Below are 20,585 nucleotides of genomic sequence, written 5' to 3' on the forward strand. Positions count from 1 at the left end.
TCTACATTTCCGATATATTGGGACCAGATATCTTAACCGTGCTATTACTACATTAGCATTAGGGCATATGAATAGAAGGTGCTCAATGGTCTGATTACCCCCCTGACAGAGGGTACACAAAGGTGATCCACCTGGAGTCCATTTAAATGTAACTAATAACACAGGTAGGATACCTAAACGTAACAGTGTAATTGCCCTCCTTGTGCCATGTGAAAGAGAAAACTCAAGGTAGAGCTGTGCCTGATTGTACTCCAATGACTCAACATATGATTTGTACAACGATAATTTACTACAATGTTGATGATCCAGATCGTAACTCAATTTGGGTGTAAAACATTTTAAGAAAAGTTTGAGTTGTGACGGAGACCAGGTTAACAAAAGATCTGTACTGATCTTAGCCAGTTGAAATACCACTTTCATGTTTCTAAAAAATGTTAGGTTTGAGACGTCACGATCAAAAGTCTCGATCTTTAACATAGTTCGTAGTGATTTTCCTTTAGCGTGGAGGAGATTGTAAGCCCACCTAATGACATTCGCAACGGCCGTCGCGAAGGAGCTAGTGATCGAAAATTCAAGTCTTATTGCTTGGACCGGTGTAGATTCAGAGACCTTCAGAATTTTCTTTAGTATTTTCCCTTCTTTTAAATCCATATAGGACCACTGTTTTATTGGGATGTATTCAGTGGCATAGGATAAAACGGGAGGAATCTTTGATCTGTATACTTTTAACAATGTGGAGAAATGCCTGTTCCCAGTGGCCGAATACAGTCTTGAAAGAGCCCCGGCATGTATTTCGGATTTCATTTTTAGATGGTTAATTTGTTTGGTATTTTGCAAGTTCTTTGTAAAGATCCTTCCAAGGTAGGTATACTCCTCGACCTCTTCAACTTTTTCTGCACCTAGCTTCCAACAATATTTGCAACTATGTTTCCTACCAGAAAAAGACACAATCTTTGTTTTGTTTAAGTTGGGAATTAAGTAATTGTCTTTCGAATATTTGTGTAGGATGTCGAGAAGTATTTGTAAGCCAAAAGGCGTGAGGTCCAACATCACGATATCATCAGCGTATAACAAGGCGTGTATACTTTGAGCGGCAAGCTTTGGGGGCAAGCTTTTGCCTTGTTGCAGATGAAATGGCAGGTCGCTGAGATACAATGAAAATAATAGCGGCGCTAAGAGACATCCTTGTTTAAGGCCGTTCGTAGTATGAATTACTTTAGTCAGACCTTTTTCGTGCCCCATTTGGACTTGACACCATGTCGTAGTATGGAGGTTTATGACAACCTGGAGTAATTGATCAGGGATACCCAGCCTCCTCAGCTTGTTCCAAAGAGTCGGTCTATCAACTCGATCAAAGGCAGTTGAATAGTCAATAAATGCTGCATATATTGTCTGAGATCTGCCTACAGTGTATTTATCTAGGATGGTCTGAAGTGTTGCTGTGTTATCTATAACAGAATGGTTGGGACGAAAACCTGCCTGAAACATTGGTATAAGACCCTGCGAAAAAGCCCAGACTTTTAGTCGGTCCAGTACTTCTGCGGCAAAGATTTTCCCGGTAGCGTCCATCAACGCTATTTGCCGATAGTTGCATGCTATATTTTTATTCCCCTTTTTATGAATCGGAATAATGATACTTCCCTGCCATGATCTGGGTATTTTTCCGGTTTTCATTAGATAATTCAAAAGGGAAGAGAGCATCTGGCTCCATTTTTTGGGATCAGTTTGGAGGACCTTGATGGGTATTTGGTCCGGACCTGAAGCTCCAGTGCTCCTAGCTTTTCGAATATGCGTGGCAATAGAGATTGCTGAGATTTTACTGATGCTAGTAGCATTCTTCACCAAGTTAATATCGGGATGCTTTTTTCCAGGGTCGATAGGGTGTGATTTATATAAGTCTCTCAAATAGTTTTCCCAGTCCTGGGATGAGACTGGGATAGCTTGAAGTTTCTTTTTTGATCCGGTCATTTTAGCAATTAAGGACCAATATTTACGTTGATTATGTTGCTTAGCTGCTATTTGAATATCTACCCAGTTACGATCTTGTACCCTTTTTTTTTGGTTATTTTTCTCTCTTCTTACTTGGTTTTTTAGTCTGTTAATTTCAGCTTTAGTTGATATTGAAAAGTCCAGGTATTGAGCTCTGATGAGTTTAAGTTTTTTTGCAATATGGGAATTCCGGATTTTGTTGGTTTTGTTGTTTTTGCTTTCTCCTATTATAGATGATTGTGAATGGTTTGAAAACACGTTCTTGATGTTATTGACATTGTTTTCGAAGTTCTTTATTGGGTCATTGGAATATTTGACAGTGAGGAGTTGAGTGTATTCAACCAGTGCAGTTATTTTGTCCAGTGTGGACGAGTTCCAATAGATCCGCCTCTGGCTGATATTGACTTCGGTTATGGTATTTTGGAATATTATCTTACTTGTGAAAGAGGGATTGACCCTAACAAATCCGGGGTTAAGGCACTCCCATGCATCCCCCTAAAGAGAGGGTAAGGCTCATCTATGTGTCATTTATACCCTTTGTGGTAGGCGTCCCAGTGACCGAAAGGAAGTTACCTGGTGGACCCCTTCAGGCCAGAGCTGGACCGTCTCAGTAGGGTGTGCTCAAGAGCACCCGAAGGACATGTCTTTCTCTCCCTCTGGAACCAAAAAGTCGCTCAGTCTCTCCCCTCTAAGGGCGACGTTGCATGACCAGTCTTTAGCCCCAGAGGCCAGTCAAACGGTCTGCGGTGGAGCGGCCTTCCGCCGTCTTCAGCGACTTCCCCGTCTCGTGTTCTGTGTCCAGGCCGCATTAGAGGCTTCCCCTCCCGGGGGGACGCCAGAGGATCCAGCCGCGGAGCCTCCCTCTGACGGGAGGACCAGGATGTGCAAGCCTTCTGTTCGAGGCATGTGGGCTGCTAAATTCATATCTTAGCATTAGATCGCCGCCTAGTGTTGGGTCCGGATGATCGCACATTGTTGTCCTGGAAGAGTCTTCGAAGTATCCTGATAGGTGGCTCCTCCCCTGGACTACAGTGCGCATGGGCATCGGCTCCATCCCCAGATTGTTTTTTTCCGCCATTGGGTTCGGATGCGGTCTCGACGTCTGTCGGAACCGAGAAAAACTGACTTTAAACGGCCAAAAGGCCTTGTATTCTTTGCGTCGGTATTGTTTGCGTGCGGTCTCGAGTTCTTCCGTCTCTTGGAGTCGGAATCGGCGGAGTGCTTACACTCTTCGGACATCGGGGCCTTCTCATCGCGACACGACTGCAACTTTACAGCATGGAGCGGAGTCCGTTTCAGCTCTGTCCGCTCTGTGGGTCCAAATACCCACATATAGACCTGCACCCGGTCTGTAACAAATGCCTTTCGCCAGACCATGACGACGGCAACTGCAGGGCCTGTGCAAAGTTCAGGTCCAAGAAAACACTCAAGATTCGGCGCGCGGTGCGCCTTGAAGCCAGACAAGCGGCCCCAGATCCAGAAAACATCTTCGGCGACCAAGAAGACGAGGACCAGAGCCATCATCTTCAAATCTCCCCGCCCGAGACGGAGGTCGAGGCCGATCCGGAACACGACGACTGAGTCGGGGGTCAAGGCCTTGAATACGTCGATGAGGTAGGGGACGTCGAAGAGGTTTATGGGGCCGCGGAAGATAGCTCAGGGGACGAGCTATGCCCCGAAGGTTACGAAGATCGAGATCGGGTCACGGGATCGCCTGTCGGCCTTACCCTAGACCCCGTACCGCAAGCCACGGCCCTGCCTTCCGGCCCGGCCACGGACAAACTTGCTGGGCAGGCCTTATCGAAACCGAAACCGAAACCTACGGTATCGACTACACCTAAAATGGCCGACCCAAAATCGAAACCGAAACTTAAGGATTCGAGCACACCTAAAATGGCGGCCGTACCAACGACAACGACCAAACCCGCTGCTTCATCGACTCCGTCGACCTCCGGGCCACAGAAGTCGAAGAAATCTGTCGATTCAACGGTGTCAAAATCGACGACAGAGGAGGGATCCTCTAAGAAGGGTGGTCGGCACGGGTCGACCGCTGCGGCGCCGTCAAAGCCCGCAACAGCCAGCGAAACGGCTCCGGTTCCGACTGGGACTCCGTTAGTCGGACGCGTGGTCCGACTAAGTCACACGGATCGAAGGCTGGTACATCTGCGCATCGGTCCAAGGACTCTGGGTCGGCGGCTGCGGCATCATCGTCAAAGACTCAGAAGGGGCAACAGGACGTCGGATCCGAGGGCAAGGTCAAGTCCTCCTCGTCGCCGCCAAAGGCCACTGTAAGTGACGTGTCCCTCGTCGCCGCTTCACTACAGAGAATCAGGGAGAAAGCCTCGGCAACGTCGGCTCCGATACCATCGCCACAGACGCCGATGGACACTCCGGTGAAGCCTGCGAATAAACTTCTCTTCCTTCTGCCGCCAAAGGAGGCGCCGAAGGCCTTTTCAACAAAATCGGCGCCAAAGAACTCGGATTCTTCGACGGCAGGGGCATTTTCAAGTCGGGTACTCAACTCAGAAGAGGATTCTGAGCGTTTTATCGACGCAGACACGGGCAAATTGACCCTTTACAAGAGGAGAATCACTTCACAGCCAGTGGACTCCTATGTCATCCCCCTGAAAAAGAAAAGGCTTCCTCAGGACGCTTCATGCCTCATGGAACCTATCCAGCCTCCTCCAAGAAGGAGCCCAACACCTTCCCCAGAACACTCTGAGGGTGAGGGATATAATGAGGATGACCAATACACCTTCCCCATCAATGAACCAGATGCACAGCCGGATTCATATGATGACATTGGTGACCAAAGTACCCAGGATGTGGGGCAAGACCCACAGCCTGACCCACAGCCTTTCAGTGTTCGTGCCTCCCCAACAGAAGATTCTGCAGGTTTTCATGCACTCATTGAGAGGGCAGCTGCTAATCATGATGTGGACATGCATGCTGACCCAGTAGAAGAAGACTTTTTATTTGACACTTTTTCAGTCTCTGAAAGGACAGTAAAGACACTGCCTATGCTCAAAGGGGTCCTCAAACATGCTGCGGACATCTTTAAAGAACCTACCAGGGCGAGAGTGGTCAATCCACGTATCGAAAAAAAGTACAGACCAGCACCTGCAGACCCTGCATACATTCGGGGACAGTTGCCGCTTGACTCCCTGGTGGTCGCAAATGCCCGCAAAAGGGCCAACTCCCAAACAACGGGTGAAGCTCCTCCCCCGGATAAGGAGTCCAAAGTGCTAGAGGCAGGAGGCAAAAGAGTAGCTGCACAGGCTGCCAATTTTTGGCGCATTGCAAATACACAGGCACTCTTGGCACGTTACGATAGGGCGCATTACGACACCCTAGAGCGGGTTTTAGAACACCTGCCTTCGCAGTTTCAAGAGGCTACCAAACTGCTGATAGAGGAGGGAAAACTAATCTCCAACGCAGCCATAAAGTGTGCACTTGATGCCGCGGACACGGCCGCTAGGGCCATTAACACTAGCGTCATGCTGAGACGACAGGCGTGGCTCCGCATATCGGGGTTTAAACCTGACATTCAAACAACCATACTTAATCAGCCAGTCAATCCTGATAGACTGTTTGGTCCAGATGTTGACACCACCCTAGAAAAAATAAAGAAAGACACCGAAACTGCTAAGTCGATGGGGGCCCTACAATCACAACAGTTTCGTGGCAGCAATTTTCGTCGCTCAGGTGCGCGTGGAGTCACCAGAGGACAGATGGGTCAACAATCACAATTCTCTAGAGGTGGAGCACAATCCTCGTACCCCAAACAGAACAAGGGGGGTTACCAAGGAAACAGCACCAGAGGACGTGGCAGAGGAAACAACAACTCCCGCTCCTCTACCCCAAGCAAACAGTGACTCTCTGTCACTGCCCCCCGACCACTTAACACCTGTCGGGGGGAGGCTACAGCAGTTCCTGCCCGTCTGGAGAAACATCACCACAGACAGGTGGGTGCGACAACTTGTCCAGTACGGTTATTGTCTAGAGTTAAAATCCACTCCACCCAACATTCCACCAAGGCAAAGGCCTATGTCCGCAGAGCACTTGCACTTATTGCAGCAGGAAGTGGTGGTGATGCTGCAAAAAGGAGCAATCGAGCTCGTGCCAGTAGGGGAGGAAGGCACGGGGGTGTATTCCCTGTACTTCCTTATTCCAAAGAAGGACGGATCTCTCAGACCCATTCTGGATCTGCGTCCCCTCAACCTGTATATACTGTCAGAACACTTCCATATGCTTACACTACAACAGATTCTTCCCTTGTTAAACCAAGGGGACTTCTTAGCAACCTTAGACCTCAAGGATGCTTATTTCCACATTCCACTACACCCGTCCCACAGGAAATACCTCAGATTCACTATCCAAGGCAAACATTATCAGTTCAAGATCCTACCCTTCGGAGTGACCACAGCCCCAAGAGTGTTTACCAAGTGTCTGGCGACAGTGGCGGCGCACCTCAGGAGGCAGAACATCCATGTCTACCCCTACCTAGACGACTGGCTCGTTCAAGCCAAGTCGGAACAACAGTGCGCCGCGGACATGTCGACTACCATTCACCTCCTTCACGATCTGGGCTTCTCGTTGAACTACCCAAAGTCGCATCTTCAGCCGGCACATGTCCGGCAGTTTCTGGGTGCGACGATCAATACCCTGACGGCCGTGGCTCACCCAAACCAAGTCAGGATAGACAGCATGCAGTCTCTAATCCAAAAGTTCAGACCACAACACTCACTTCCAGCGAGAGTGTTCATGCAGTTGATAGGCATGATGGCCTTCTGCATCTTCATAGTCCCTCACGCACGGTTACATATGCGCCCGCTCCAGGAGTGCTTAGCAAATCAGTGGACACAGGCTCAAGGACAATTAACAGACCTAGTGTTGGTTACCAGTCGGGCATACGACTCTCTGCATTGGTGGACTCCACACAACCTTTGCAAGGGCCGACTGTTCCAGGAGCCAGTGCCACAGATTATCCTGACGACGGACGCATCTCTCCAGGGATGGGGAGCTCATCTGCTCACTTACACCGTGCAGGGACTATGGACGACGCAGCAACAGAAGATGCACATCAACTATCTGGAACTGATGGCAATCTTCATGGCACTCAAGTCCTTCATTGTACATCTGTGCAACAAGGTAGTGTTAGTCCGGACGGACAACATGACCGCGATGTACTACATTCAAAAACAGGGGGGCACCCACTCGCCACAGCTGTCTCATCTGGCTCAGGGCATGTGGCGGTGGGCCATTCAGAGGAACATCTTCCTCATGGCAGAACACCTCCCGGGCAAGGACAATCAGATGGCGGATCTGCTCAGCAGATACAGCCATCAAATGCACGAGTGGGAGTTACATCTGTCAGTACTCCTCCCGTACTTCCAGCGGTGGGGTCATCCGGAGATAGACCTGTTTGCAACAAAAGAAAACGCAAAATGCCAACACTTTGCCGCCAGGTTCCCTCACCCACAGTCGCAGGGGAATGCGATATGGATGAACTGGTCAGGCAAATTTGCGTACGCTTTTCCGCCAGCCCCTCTGATACCGCTGGTGGCAAGGAAGCTAAGGCAGCACGCGATGACTCTCATCCTGGTTGCTCCAACGTGGGCGCGCCAAGCATGGTACACCACGTTCCTCGAACTCTCAGTGGTGCCGCATCTAAGACTGCGCCTCACGCCCAGACTCTTGACGCAGAACCATGGAGAAATTCAGCATCCAGATCCGCAACAGCTCAACCTGGCGATCTGGCTCCTGAAGTCCTAGAGTTTGGATACCTTAACCTACCTCCAGAATGCATGAACATCATCAAGGAGGCACGGAAGCCAACTACCAGAGCATGCTATGCTGCAAAATGGAAGCGTTTTGTCATTTACTGTACAGCCAATGACATCAACCCGCTAGATGCATCTATCCCTAACATCATTTGCTATCTGCTACATCTCTACAAGTGCAATCTAGCGTTCACTTCTATTCGGATACATCTATCCGCCATCGCAGCTTATCTTCAAAATAGGCAGCATCTCTCTGTTTTCAGGGTGCCTGCTATTAAAGCTTTCCTTGAAGGCCTGAAACGAGTCATTCCCCCAAGAACACCGCCAGCTCCGGTGTGGAACCTCAATGTGGTCCTCACCAGACTGATGGGACCACCATTTGAGCCACTACACTCGTGTGAACTCCAGTTCCTAACGTGGAAAGTGGCTTTCCTAATTGCTATTACGTCACTGAGGCGTGTTAGTGAGCTACAAGCGCTCACAATCCAAGAGCCATTCATTCAGATTCATCCAAATAGGGTAGTGCTACGTACTAACCCCAAATTCCTTCCAAAGGTGGTGTCACAGTTTCATCTCAACCAAACTATTGACTTGCCGGCATTCTTCCAAAACCCACAAACGGTAGCGGAAAGAATGCTCCATACGTTAGACGTACGGAGGGCGTTAATGTACTACATAGACAGGACACAACACTTTAGGAAGACAAAACAACTTTTTGTTGCCTTCTCACCACAACACAAAGGCAACCCTATTTCCAAAGCAGGAATAGCCAGGTGGATTGTTAAGTGCATCCAAATCTGTTATCACAAGGCCAAGCGCACGTTAACGATACCCCCAAGGGCGCACTCCACACGCAAATTGGGGGGCATCCATGGCTTTCCTAGGGAACATTCCTTTAGAGGACATTTGCAGAGCAGCCACGTGGGTTACACCACATACCTTTACAAAACACTACTGTGTTGATGTGCATTCCAAGCAGCAGGCTGCTGTGGGACAGGCTGTTCTCAAGACACATTTTCAGGTTTCTGCAGCTGGCACGGGCAACCGCCGCTAATGGAGGGACTGCTATGTATTCTATGCTAAGATATGAATTTAGCAGCCCACATGCCTCGAACTGAATATGCTACTTACCAGTATGCATCTGTTCTTGGCATGTAGGGCTGCTAACATTCATATCGCCCGCCCTCCTCCCCGGTGCCTGTCGCAGCTGCAGATATACTATTGTATTCAATCATTAGCATGGACATCCTTTACACTTTTCACTCCATCTTCTGCCACAATGGCGAAAAACAATCTGGGGATGGAGCCGATGCCCATGCGCACTGTAGTCCAGGGGAGGAGCCACCTATCTCAGGATACTTCGAAGACTCTTCCAGGACAACAATGTGCGATCATCCGGACCCAACACTAGGCGGCGATCTAATGCTAAGATATGAATGTTAGCAGCCCTACATGCCAAGAACAGATGCATACTGGTAAGTAGCATATTCATTCAGATCGGTGACATGGCGCCTCTTGTTGTGGAATTCAAAGCTGAGACCAAAAGGATAAGTCCACCGATATTTTATCCCATCTTCCTGGAGTTTGCTAGTTATAGGCCGCATCGTATGTCTGCACGCCAATGTAGAGGGAGCCACGTCCTGGAAGATAGTGCAGGAATAATTCTGAAAAGAAATGGAGTCCTTTGCTCTAGCCGCCTGTAACACCGCCTCTTTGGTTTTGTAAGAGTGGAATTTCGCCAGTACGTCGCGAGGCCTCCGCTTATCCCCCCCCGAGGGGGGGGCCCACTCTATGGACTCTATGGATTGTGAGTGCCTTGGGGCTTAGTATTTCGGCAAAGAGGCCCTCCATAAAGGCCTCCAAGTCAGGCCCTTCTGCTCCCTCCTCCAGGTCCTTTACGCGGATGTTCTCCCGCCGAGTGCGGTTTTCCAGGTCCTCTGCCTTAAGCTGCGTTTGCTGGAGTTGCTCCTTGAGGGATTTGATGTCTTCCTGGCATTCACCTAGTGATTGCTTGTGCTCTTGGTGCTGCGTCTCCAGGTCGAGAACTCTGGTGCCCACGGAGTCTACATCTCTTTGGAGAGAGGTCATGCGTTCCGAGAGGTCCGAGCGTAGTTGGTCTATAGAAGATTTGATGTCCTGACCAAGCTCGTTGCGCAGCTCAGATTTGAAGTCTTTAAACATGGTCAATAGGTTGGCTTTAGAAAGGGCCATGGCCATCTTCTCCGTATTGCCCCTGAGAGCCGGTCGGGTATCGGTAGAGGTAAAGAAATCTGATACTTTGCCTGTGCCCTTGTCCGTGCCTTTCTTCGGCGGCATAGGGAGGCGACCCCACACGGTCCGGCCGCCCCCGACTCACCGATGTGCACCTACTAGAATCACAGCACAGCAGGCACCATCACTGTACAGTTGCCCACTAACCCGCTAAACGTGGCGACTGGCCCACCCTTCGTCAGGGATCAGGGGCACCTCTCCGCTCAGGCTCGATGGCGTGTGGGGTAGATCTTTCCAGGCGCGTATCCGCCCGTGGCCACCATTGGCTGCCCTCCCCAGCCTTCCGCCATTGCAATGGTTGCCAGGCAGGGTTTCAAGCTCCTATGGTGTGGTCCATCTGCCTGATCGCTGCCCGTATGTTGTCTCTTGCAGCCCCGTTGCAGGAACGCTAGAGGGCAGAAGGAAGAAGCCAGGGCTCCACGAGGTCCGCCGACATTTCAGGGTGTCCCACCCGCCGCCATCTTAGGGTCAGGCAGCCGGTTAAGCTGCTACCGGTGTGCTTCCTGCGGGATAGAGGCCGTCGCTTTTGGCAGGGACTCACCCCCCTGTACTTCCGCCACCTTCGCGGCACCATCGCCTCCTTCTGCTGCCTTTGACGCTGCCGTTTTGTGCCCTTTTGGTGCCTCGTCAAATCAACCGGTGGCCGCCATCTTGGATCCGGGGCCGCTCACCACTCCCGGATTCCGCAACTCTGAGCCCCCGTGGTCCCAATCGGTGTAAGAGCGCCCCGCTGTGCTAGCTCAGGTCTTCCGCCACCCGGGGAGGTTAGTTGGGCGCGATTCCATGTAGATTTGCCGCCCGTAGGATTCGCCAGACGATGCGTGTACCGGGAGCCGAAGCAGGTCACGTCTGCTCGGCCATCTTGCCCGGCCATGCCCCATCAGCTCTCCTTTTGTGATGAAAAAGAACATTGTTCCAAGGTGTAACACTCCTATAAATTTGGAGATTGGGTGCGATTTTACAATTTTATTCCTCCTCCTGCCACAAACCCCAGAATCCTCCTCCCGCCACAAACCCCAGTTTAACAGTGTTTATTGTCTTTACTCAAATAACAGGCGCTAGGTGCTCCAAATCACTTAGAGCAGCTTTCCGAACTGAATTTTCCCCCCCTCTGTCCCTAATTCCTCCCAGTGCCGCCCCCGCAGGAACCCTTAATCCTGCCCTTTGTATTGCTGCTCGTCCTTCTGCTTCTCGGGGGGGAGTGGGGAGGGCGTTGAGAGGGGGGAGGTACAGCATGCACTGGGCTCACTGGGTTGGCCGGTGCCGTTTGGGTACGAGAGCATTGTCAGACTGGCCTGTCTTGCCAGTGCTGTGTAGCACACTTAAAGGAACTGCATCGAGAAATTCAACAAAATTGGTGACAAACCCGGGATAGAAACATTATCAAAATAAGGGCCCTGCTGCGGCCTCTTTGGGGACAAGACTGCTCGTTCTGCTCACTCTCTTGCAGAAAAGGCCACTTTCTTGGAAGCTAGCAGAGCTCCCGTTATTATAACCCTCCGTTTAGCCGCAACTCTAAGCATTCTAACATCAGATATAGCAATAACTCCCTGACCCCACTCCTAGTCATTGCCTGCCCCACAGGGAGAGGATGTGACTTAATGGCCAGAGCGGCAACTTTGAAGCTGTGGAACCCGGTTTGAGTCTGGCGAGAGGCTCAAACATCCAGTGATTCTGAAAAAATCACTTAAACTACCCGAGCCTACAAAATGGATGCGCTAGTCTGTAACGTAACTGGTGCATGTGTAAAGCGCTCTGATACCTTTAGGCCGAGTCTGCGCTATATAAAAGTGCAAAAAAAGTCTACTCAAGCCTACAAAATGGATGCTTTCATCTGTAACATAACTGGTGCACGTATAAAGCGCTCTGATACCTTTGGGCCGAGTTTGCGCTATACAAAAGTATAAAAAAAAGTCTACTCTTCCGCCCCTTTTACAATGTAATATCACCTTAAATACATTTAAAAAACAAAACTTCCCACTCTGCCCAGTCTTGAAACGCACTTTTCTTCTTTCCCCCTGCTTGCACTGCCCATGTGGCCAGACACTGGTGTTCCTAAGACATTTCTCCTTCCCTTTTCTCTTTTCCCACCTTCCCTGTTTTGTCCTGAGCTCTTTTTCTTTTAACAGAAGCCCCTCCCTGAGGTGCTCTCCCAACTTTCTCTTCACCCCTTGCCTTTCCACCATTCCTCCTAAACCCCCATCACCCCTACCAGGTGTGTCTTGTTCCCCATTACCCTCAAGTGTTCCCCATGAAACAACATAGACTATACCCACAGGATCAAACCCCTCCTATACCCCGCTCTACAGAATGTTGCGATTTCTCTGTGCGCCTCCTTCCTTGCCTAGATCCCTTATCCTTGCACCCCTCCATTGCCTCTTTGGCAAGGACCATGCCCACCTTCTGTGTCGACCCCCACTGGTCCTTCACCGTCAACAGGTTTTTTTTTTTTATCAGAACAAAATTTTATTAGTTTTGCAGTTGATAGAATACAATGAGGCACTGCTCCCTAGAAGTCAGAAAGACCGTGTGCATATACGTATCTTCGCAATCCAGTTATGCAATCAACATTCCAATATTATTGCCTAACCCCAATCCCCCTGCCCCTAAACTACCCCCCTCAGAACTCCCCGCCCGGTACCCACCCCCAACCCTGCACAGTGTCTACATGGTCCATAAGGAAGAGCATAGTGAGCTCAGTATCTACGTGTGTATCATTTCACCCAGAATCAACTAGTAAACGTTCTGCATCAGTGGCTCGCGGCGCCGGAGGGTCCAGCAACAGACCTCTGTAGTCCGCCCATCTTTTCCAGATTTGAAAATGTTTTCTGGGGCAGCCCCTGGCCTCAAATACCGGGCGTTCCAGCCCCATGTTAAAGTCCATGCCCCTCTTCCACACCTCCACCAAGGGGGCCCTAGGAGCCTTCCAAGCCCGAGCAATGTCTCTTTTAGCCACCGTAAGGCCCAGCAGAAGCAGATGACGTTTATACATATTTCCCCCCACTTGTTCCATGACATGGAGAAGGCCCAACTTCGGCGAGCGGGGGAGGTCCCAGCCCAACACCTCCGTCAGACAATCCCACACACCGGTCCAGAATCTCTGCAACCCCGCACACGCCCACACCGTATGTATAAAGGAGCCAACTGAACATCCACACCGCAGGCAGTCAGGGGAGGCTATCAGTCCCGCCTTCCACAGGCGATCCCTAGTATAGTATGCCCTATGCAGGTACTTAAATTGAATAAAGCGCAAACGCACCGCAATCGCTGCCCCCCTTGGGGCCTCCAGGGCTTCTCTCCAGTCCTCCTCTTCCAATCCTCCTACATCTCCCTCCCAGACAGACCGCAATTTATCAAGGGAAGAGGAGCAGTGTGTGACAAGTGTTTGATATATATTAGATATTTTCTTAGTTTCCAAGTCCCCCATGAATATCTTTGCCTCTAGGGGGCTGAACTCCGGCAAAGAGTCTAAGCCAACCAATGCGGGGGACAGGGCGTGTCGGAGCTGCAGGTATCTGAAGAATTGAGATTGGGGCATATATATTCGTCTCGCAGAGCTTGAAAGGACTTAAAGGTCGTGCCATTCATGACGTGACCCAGCGCCGAAATGCCAATCGCATCCCAGCCACTAAATCCCTGCAGGGACGCCAGAACAGGTTTTTTAAACCGGAGATCATTTTCTTATTTTGCAAACACAAGCGATTGCAAGTGCCTTATAGGAATGAAGATTATCCCCGGATAAAGTGGGGGGAAGCCCCTGTCAGGGTGGCATTGGCACTGCTGTGCTGGGTGCAGCACTCCAGGCGCTCTCCAGTGAGTCACCACAGGGCTCTGCCCCCCAACACACTGTTTAAAAAAATGTTTTACTTTAATAAGCGCGGCGCCGTCTTCTCGGACACCGCACTATGCAATAAAATAGGTGTTGCTTTTGGTATTGTAAATAACAATTCTTTTTAATTTTTTTAAAGACATTGACATTTACAATGTCAATAGCTCAAAATAATGTCATTGTGAGACCTATTGCATTGTAAATGCTTTTTTCTAGCTGTTTTGCTGATGGTTTCTCTTGTCTCCCTATATTTGGGAGGGGGCATAGGTCCATTGGCTCTTGTAGCCCTAAGTAAAAGGAGTCTGGGAAAAACCAATTGCATGCTTTTGCTACAGCACGACTCCAAAAATCATTTCTAATCATTACTCACCATTTCCCTGAAACCTTAAAACACACAAATCATTCGTCAGTGGGGCCCATAACACTGCACATTTACTCTGTTCACTTACACTTGGCTTCAAGGCTTTTGGTGAATCGCAATGGAGAAATGCTGTAACATTTTGGTGGAGTGTCTAAACCTATCTAATCAGTTATTATTTACACCTACAGTTTATTACACTTTACCATGGTTTTATTCAAACACTTAATTATTCAGACGCACTACCACAGTGGCAATGGATCTGCTAGAAAGAAATTTAGGTGTAGGAAACTCACAAGACCAGCCTTTAAAATTCCATTTTCGCAATTTTATTAAAAGAAAAACTTTATTATGTCTGACATTTATGCATTGATTAATTCTTTATTCAGTAAAAATTCTTAAACGTTTTTTTTTTTTCACAACCGTGTTTATTAGAAGTTTAAGCAGATCATATGTACAGTTCTCCAGAATCAGGAGGACACTGTCAGTGGTCAACATACAACAGAATGCATGAATAGCCTAAACGTTCAACTGTCCCCCCTCCCACACGCCTACCCCCGCCCAACAACCCCAAAATCCCCCATTACCCACCCCTTATCCCACCCTAGCCCGGTGCACGTGATCACTATCAGCTGCAGTATACAGATTAGAGCAAAATAGGCGTCCTGGAGCCACCTAGGCCCCGAGATCTCTACCGGTAGGCAGTCCATCATCCATGTCAACGGGAGGCTCCAAGGTCAGTTCCCTGTAGTCCGCCCACCGCTTCCAGATCTTATAATGTTTTCGGGGGCAGCCCCTGGCCTCAAACACTGGCAATTCCAACCCCATGAGGAAATCCAAGCCCGCCCTCCAGGCGCCAAGCGGGGGGGCACAGTCACTCTTCCATGCCCTAGCCAAATCCCGCTTGGCCACAACGAGGCCCAGCAGACGGAGATGACGCTTATAGATGTTACCACCTACTTGATCCAGGATATGTAGAAGACCCAGTCTGGGCGTACGAGGAAGATCCCACCCCAGCACCTCCGACAAGCAGTTCCACACTCCATTCCAGAACCGGGTCAGGCCCACACACGACCACACAGTATGCACCAGTGTGCCTCTCTCAGTCCCGCAACGCAGGCATTCTGGGGTAGCAATAAGGCCAGCCTTCCACAGTCTCTCTCTGGTGTAATAGGCCCTATGCAGGTACAAAAATTCTTAAACTTTTATTTAAAAAATTATCATTTTATTTAGAGCTCAGGAAAAATCGCTTATTTAGAAATCAGTAAAAATTTTGCAAAGAACAGATAGTTCCAAATTCATTCTCTCCTAACATCCCTAAAGAACACCCTCATTGTGAGAAGTTGGCCTGATATGCAGTGCTCACTATTCTAGTGATCACTATGTATCAGTCCAAACAACCCTTATTGATGATTGGTTGCAAGTCAACCTTATAGACCAGCTATCCTAGTAGCGTGGATACGAGCAGTCTAAGGCTAAGACTCTAGAGGGCGTGTTAAGCCAGCTGTTTTACCATCACATTACCCCTTGAACACCCAGTGAAAGGACACCACACAAGTTGTTATGAAAATAAACAGTGTATTTATTTATAACAAGACTACCCTGGCTCTTTATGAGACAGGGAGCTAAGCACACAACAAAACTCTTATAAAAATACTTCAAGTCGCACAATTTACACAAATGCCCGAGGGGCACGAATAACCATATACTCTAAAAGTGGAATGCGAAACTACTAGCAGGTAAGTACAGTACTAATAGGCTTTGGAATCGCTAGGACTTGACTATAGAATCGTTAGATTACTTCTAGGAGGCCCAGGGGACTCTGGTGCAGAGTGTGCACTCTCACGCGGGATGCGGGACAAAGTCTATGATAGCTAGTAAAGTTAAAGTTAGTGTTCACGGGCGAACCCGACCTGGTAGGAAGAAAACGACAGTGGATCCTGACCCTTGGATAGTGAGGCTATGCTGGGGCACCGAAATGCCGAAGTTACCTAGCCCAGGGGCTGCAGCTGCATAGGTCTCAAAAGACGTCGGGAATCCTCGTAGATGAACCAGGAGCCTGGAAGAAAAGATGCTGGCAGGCGACCAGTGAAGAGAGTTCGAAGTGATCCAAGCCTGGATCTCGAAGATGGATGACACCTGAAAGCAGAGGGGACCAAGTTCGTGACTACTAGCCAGTAGTCAGGGGCACCAGGAGGGCACCGGAGGGTAGTCACCTCGACTAGGTGAGTGGGCGACGCTGTGCTCTGCAGATCTCACGGACCAGGAGGCGTTGTCGGCGACCAGGATGGAGGGGCGAGCTGTCCCACGATGGATGAAGCTGTCGGCGTCGAAGGACCCAGGATTGGGCAACAAAGCCTTGGCTAATTCAAGCCCACGCGGTGGACTCAAAATGGCGTCTTGAGTGGACCAGGAGGGTCCGGGGTGCTCCTCTTCTGGAAGGGAGCAAGAACCAGTCTGGAACAACCAGACCAGCAGCAGTGATGTCGTCGGGCGTCGTTCAGAAGGCCACAAGCCAGCGGGCTAGTAGCCAAACAACGTGGTGAGCAGCAAAAAGCAGAAGGGCCCCACGCCGATCGTGGAGATGCTGGGGGGCTGATCTTCGGTGCTGGAGCTGCTCAGGGTCGGGGCTTCTCGGACCCCAAAGCACTCGCCAGTAGATTACCCGGCGGGCTTGCTGTGAAGAAGTCGTGCAGTCTTGGCAATAGTCGGTCCCTTGAGGTCTCGTCGCACTCACGGTTCTCAGCTTGGCTGTAGAGGTGAGTAGAGGTCGGAGGTGCCAGGGAAGCCGGGTCTTGTCGAGCAGGACAGTCGGATTCCGGAGGAAGGACTTGCAGCAGACCGCAGTGTTCTTAAGGTGGTGCCTGCGGATGCAGGGTGACTACTCCTTAGTCACAAGGGAGAATTTTGAAGAAGAAATCTTGATGTCCTTTCGTAGAAAGTCGTGTCTTGATTCCAAAGATGATCTAATTTGGAAGGGAGCCAGTTCCTACCTTTATCTGGGCAAAGGGGGCTGGCACGCGACTAAGTCCTGCCCTATGGGTGGGACCAGGAGGGGGGTGGTTACACCCCTCTCCTTTGGCGGGCTTTCCCCAGGCCAGGGGCTGGAGTGCCCCTGGAACTGGTTTCAGCCGGCCTATGCACAGTGAGCACCGGGGTGCCACTTGCAGTCACCTTCCTCTGTAGCCCTGCCTACCTGGAATACACAAAACCCTGTCTGGGACGGTGCTGGCACCGCCCCTGGCAGGAAACCCTTTGTCCATGCCTCCTGCTCTGGGAGGACTCCCAGCAGCAGGAGGGCAGACTTGTGTCTCGGTGGCAGCATCCATTTTGTGGATGCTAAGGCTCTGTCTGACTTTAACCGGGGTTACAGGTTACATACATGCCGTGTCCCTCTAGAAGGGTGGAATGCTAACCCCGTCGCCAGAATTGGCGATGGGTTAGTATTCCAATTCGTATGACACCTTACTCGACATGTTTTGATAAAGCGATACCAGAGTTGGCATATAACCGCGAGGATTATAATGCACTTAAGAGTATATGGTATGCGATATCATGGAAACGGCTAAGGGATGGATCCCGAAAGCCGCAGACAGGCTCAGCTCATGCCAGAGCACCATCTCACACGATTCCAAGCACTCTGCCTTCAGGATTGTTAAGGCCTGCCATAGGAGTGACTGATAGGAGATCTGTGTGTCCATTTTTAGGGTTAGATATAGGTATACTATATCTAAAGCAAAGGGTGATTACACCACCTTGCCCCAGCTGTCAAGCAGCCAGTTGTGTCAGATTTGGATGGCCAGCCAGGGGTGGCATAATACATGCTGCAGCCCCTGGTAGGTCCTGGGTACACCTATGCCCTGGGTACCTACGGTACACTGTACAGGGACTGATAAGGTGACTCAGTATCCAATTTAGATATGTACCTAAGGTACATGGAATCCATTTTACAGGGAGAGCAGTAGGCCTGGGGTCCTGAATAGCAGGGCTCCAGGTCAACTAAGTCAGAAAACCAGCAAAACACCAGGCAAAAAAGTTGGGGGCAACCATAGTCGGGGATCTACCTTCCTACACTCATCTTATCCTTTAGTCCTGTAAAGCAAACAAAATATATTCAAAGAGTTCTTACATCCAGGAGTCAATCTTCAGTCGGGCAGCACTTCGAGAGGAAATCGGAAAAAGCGACCCCCTCTAAACGAAACCAGGGGGTTTTATACACTAATTTCTTAACTTAATCTATCTAAAAAGTATCTACTATTACTTATTTGGATTCTGATTGGACAAATTCGGGGTGGGTGAGCATCTCCTCACCATTACAACATCATTTTCTCAACGATTCAACAGAAAAATAAAGGGGCTTTGTTTTAGGACAGTCCATGGCCTAGTCATTTCCTTTAGTCGCAACATCAGGACCTTTTCCCAGGATCAGAACATTCAAACGTCCATGCTTGGCACCTATCCTAGGTTCTGGGGCGAGGTAGCCTTGAACCTCCCTGAGCACAGGCAGTTCACTCTGACTTGCAGGCTTTGGGCGCGCCTCGCTGTCCAGGTTTTGCTCACAGTTTACCCGGGCAGCCATCTTTCATACAGGCCTCAGAGGCCACTTTTTGGAACTATCATAGAAGCAAACACAAATTCATATTAAATATGGAAATAAAACCCTTCTGTTTACCTCCCACCATACTAATGTTTCCCTATTCGTTATTACCTAGCAAATAAGCCACACAAATGTGTTTTATACTTACATATTCGACCACTTCTTAGTACAAAACGTGTACAATAAGCATATTTAAGCTGCGTTTGTTTATGTCTAAGCTGTGCATTAATTCACAACACAATGACAATACATATTAGCTAATTTTTATTGCAACATGCAGGCAAAATTAGTACTCCCGTGTTTAAAAATGTATGCATCTTATACTATGGTTGATTAATTCACAAAGCATTCCATTAGTAACTGTTAACATTATGGGACATTGACTTTAAGAGGTGTACACAAAATTTTGCTTTTACCACCTCGCTCCATCAATTCCCTCATCTGGTGATTTTATCACCAAATATCTCTCAAAATTTTGGAAAATTTAGCAGAACATGTTTCGAATCCTTCTGTTTAATGTCATCTATACTTTTGTTTCTTTCTCTTTTGAGTCTTTGAAAATCTCTTCTCTTATTTCTTCCATTTCTATTTCATTCTTTTCTCTCATTTTTGCCTGCTGCTCTTCATTCCTCTTTCTTATTGACTTTCTAAAATCTCTTCTACCTTTGTATATAGAGCATAATCTTATCACAAAAATTACTATCACTAAGATTGTTATCGGTATTAGTATTTTACCTATAATTGAACTACCTATTTCTTGGAACCAATGCTTAATTGCTGAGAAACTTTTACTCAGCCTTTCAAGAACACCTTCAACCTCCAGTGGTTCAATTTCTTTTTGCAAATCTGTAATATTTATAATATACTTTTATCTGGGATATAAGTACAACAATGTTGCACCTTCAAAATTCCACAGACTCCTCCCTCCTTTGATAAAATTATATCAAGGGCAAGTCGATTTTGCATAACCATAGCTCTCATAGCAACCATTTCAGTATTGACCATCAGGAATCCTCCTGCTGTGTCTGTTGATAATCGATCAACTATTGTGGACAATTTTCTGATTTTATTTGCATTAAACGAAATTCCCACTGCTGGTATCAGTGCTCCAAATACATCGCCTATTATTTCTAACACGCTTTCTCTTCTTTTTCGACTTAAAACTTTACCTATCTCATGCTTTCCATTAGTGCTTCTATCTACATGAAAGATTTTAGGAAAGACCAAACCCACATAACATGGTCTGGTAACCTATAATAAGCTCTATTCCTACAAATAAAATAAATCCCAGGAAAAACAGGAACATCTCCTCCTTTAAATCCCCAACCCCCTATAATTCTATAGGTGTCTTGACATTGACTTGCTCCCACAAAATAATTGTCATACATTGAATTGTCTCTTGTACAAAATTTCCCTAACATTGGAGCATCTATATTAATGGCTACATTCACATTCTTATCCTCAATATTCTCATCATCAAATGTAAAATATTTAGATTTTGCATGTTTCATTTTCTCATTTCGTTTGTAAGCAATTCTTCTTTCCTCAACCATGTTTAGAAATGCCTTCTCTTCAATTCTCATTTTGCATGTCAAGTTATTATTAAAAGCATATTCATGTGTCAACTCATCTAATTCTAAGAAATATTCTCCCTTTTCCTTTGCAGGTTTTCTTTTATTCAACGTACCATCAATTTTTAATTTTGCAAATATTTCATCTACATTGGAATAATGATATTCCAATTTCCCAGTCTTCTAA

General features: G+C 48.4%; 1 protein-coding gene across 2 annotated transcripts in view; it reads left to right on the forward strand.

Moving 5' to 3' along the window:
• The window catches only part of RNASEH1 (ribonuclease H1), a 797,310-nt gene that overhangs the window by 283,655 nt on the left and 493,070 nt on the right, over positions 1 to 20,585 (forward strand). The gene's annotated exons all lie outside the window — the stretch shown is intronic.

The sequence above is a fragment of the Lissotriton helveticus genome, chromosome 6 (genome assembly GCF_964261635.1).
Source record: "Lissotriton helveticus chromosome 6, aLisHel1.1, whole genome shotgun sequence".
NCBI lineage: Eukaryota > Metazoa > Chordata > Amphibia > Caudata > Salamandridae > Lissotriton > Lissotriton helveticus.